Raw genomic sequence first — 2,877 nt, 5'->3', positions numbered from 1 at the left:
TCATCTTGTTAGGTTTCGTACTACAGACACAATTGCAGAGTGGCTGCTGGCATGACGTGAGCCGCTTCTGGAAAGGTCAGGGCCCAGAGGACGATGATCCTGGTGCGAGAGCAGAGGCCTTTCTGCAGCCTTGAAGGCTTCCTTGGGGTTTGCGTTGCCTTCCCTCGAGACTGTTTGCTTTCAAGATGGAGCCTGCCTTCCCCCCAGTAGAAATCCAGACTTCAGTGGTTCCACATCTGTGAATGTTGACCACTCCTCCAGCGAAGCAGGTCTGACGTGAGCCTTGGTGTGCCTCGTGGCCAGGAAGGGTGGGGGTGGAAGCCAAGGCCTGCACTCATTGATCCAAACTAAGAGCAGCTGAGCTGTGCTGGCCAAGTCAGAAGAGTCGCTGCAGGGACCTGATCCCTGGGAGTGGGATGGCTTCCTGCCACCTGCTCCTTCTGCTTGCTGCCATTAGAGTGGCTCTCGAGCTCTAGCTGGATCTGATCTTCCAGCGCTGCCAATCCGTCTGCATCTTTGCCAAGAAAAACAACATTCCCTTTGAGTTCAAGCATGTGGCGCTAATCCAAGGTGAGCGAGGTAGCTAGATTGCTAAAGAAGTGAGGTCCAAGATCTTTCGTCATTAACCGTGGGGAAAGCATTGCTTTTCCCCCTGTGCTCTTCCACAGCGTGCTTGAAGGCAGAGGCACCATTAATCTCCATTTGAGTTTCTGCAAGTAAAAAGGTAAAGGTGTCCCCAACCAGTCGTGTCCGACTCTAGGGTGTGGTGCTCATCTCCATTTCTAAGCCGAAGAGCCAGTGCTGTCCGAAGACGCTTCCGTGGTCATGTGGCCGGCATGACTGAGCACCGAGGTGCACGGAACGCCATTGCCTTTCCCGCCAAAGCGGTACCTATTTATCTACTTGCAATTTCTTGCTTTCATACTGCTAGGTTGGCAGGAGCTGGGACTGAAGACGGGAGCTCACTCCGTCACGCAGCACTCGGGTCTCGAACTGCTGTCCTGCCAACCTTCCGGTCTGCAGTTCAGCGTCTTAACCACTAAGCCACCGCGGCCCCAATTCTGCAAGTATTCTGGGTTAATTTACATTGATTGGCTGGGGTTTTGGAACAAAAGCATATTTGATGGGGTGAAGGGGAGCATTTCTCTCATGGTTTGCATGAGCCAAACGAGATCTTCAAGCATCTCCAGGGACTGGTTGAGGGAGGCTTACTTCCTTGTGCAACTTGGCTTTAATGGAGAACAATGCAGTGGGCATATCAGAAGCTGTATCCGAGTGGGATATGGACACCTTTGGATACAAACTCGATAGGAAGGGCAGGAAATGACACACTGGGGGTGGTGTATAAACGTAACAAAAAATGAATGGGTCAGGAAGAGCATAGTGTTGAACTGGACAGCAGTTCTGAAGGGGCAGAGCCCTCCGTAGAATCGGTGCGAGTACCAATAACAATCCCCCCAAATAACTCAGCACTGACCAAAATACTCGGTGATCTTGAGATGGAGAATGAAATTGGAGGCATCCAAAGGAGGAAGTATTGTAATAGTGAATGATTCAGTTACCCTCACATAGGCTGGGTAAATGTGTGTTCTGGTTTATGAGTTGCCGTATAGCTGAAGCTATGGGTGACATAAAAGCAAAAACAATAAACCCCCAACCATTGATAATCATAGAATCATAGAATAGTAGGGTTGGAAGGGGCCTACGAGGCCAACCATTGATAAGACCAACAATAAAGCACATTAGGTATTCTTTTAAAAGCAACAACAAAAATCCAGCATTTAAAAGAAGTAACTAGCAGCTAAAAACCGAGATGATTTTGATCTGTTATCATTTTGCTATCCTCATTGAATAGTTGAACCACCATTTATTTCCTCTGTCTTTGACTTTCTTTACATGGAGCTTTTATCCCTAGATTGCAGATAATGAGCTATTAAATCACTCCGTTGTGTTTTGCTTGAGTTCCCTCCGTGAAAAGAGGAAAAGTGGCAAGAAGAGGAGTGGGATCAATGAAAGACAATAGAAGACTCCGATATAGGGAGAAGGGGGGGGGGAAGCGGGTGAAAAAGGGAGTTGTCGTGATCCTGCATTTAAAATGGAAGCAGAAAGCCCTGTTTTAAATGCAGGATTTTAGGCTGGTGTAGAGATGCCCTTCTACTATGCACATATCTGAAGAAAGCCTTTTTGTTGCTTTTAGCATCCCTCACTAACCTCAGCTCGTTCTCAGCTTTAGCCTTCCTGATGCCATCCCTGCAATTCTGCGCTACCTGCCTTTGTTTCTTGGCCTTCTCTCCACTTCCTATGTGTGTCCTTTTTTGTTTTCAGGTCATCTCTAAGCTTTTTGTGAAGCCACATTGGCTTCTTCCATTGCCTTCCGCCTTTTCTTCTTGTTGGAATTGTTTGTAACTGTGCCTTGAGAATTTCCTTTTTTAAAAGCTCCCACCCATCTTGGACTCCTTTTCTCATTAGAGTCGCTTGCCATGGGACCTTACTGATCATTGTTCTGAGTTTATTAAATTCGGCTTTCCTAAAATCCAGGGTACACGTTTGATTACCCTCGGCTTTTGCTTCCCTTAGAACCAAGAACTCAAGTATAACATGGTCACTTTCCCCCAAAGTTTCTGTAACTGCTACTTTATCCACTAAGTCATCTCTGTTGGTTAGGATCAAGTCAAGGATAGCCGATCCCCTAGTTCCTTCCTCCACTTTCTATAGGGGGAAGTTATCAGCAACACAAGGTAGGAATTTGTTGGAGGGGCCATGTTTTGCAGAATTTGGCTTTCTTCCCATGGTGCTCTTATCCTACATTTGGCTCTTTCATGGAAGTTGGCGGGCTCCTTACATGACGCTGTGAACCTCCAAGGTGTCTTCTGCGCG

Source organism: Heloderma suspectum, chromosome 13 (assembly GCF_057233095.1).
Source record: "Heloderma suspectum isolate Gila_16-S chromosome 13, 16-S_ref, whole genome shotgun sequence".
Classification (NCBI taxonomy): domain Eukaryota; kingdom Metazoa; phylum Chordata; class Lepidosauria; order Squamata; family Helodermatidae; genus Heloderma; species Heloderma suspectum.
This window is presented reverse-complemented; position numbering follows the sequence as displayed.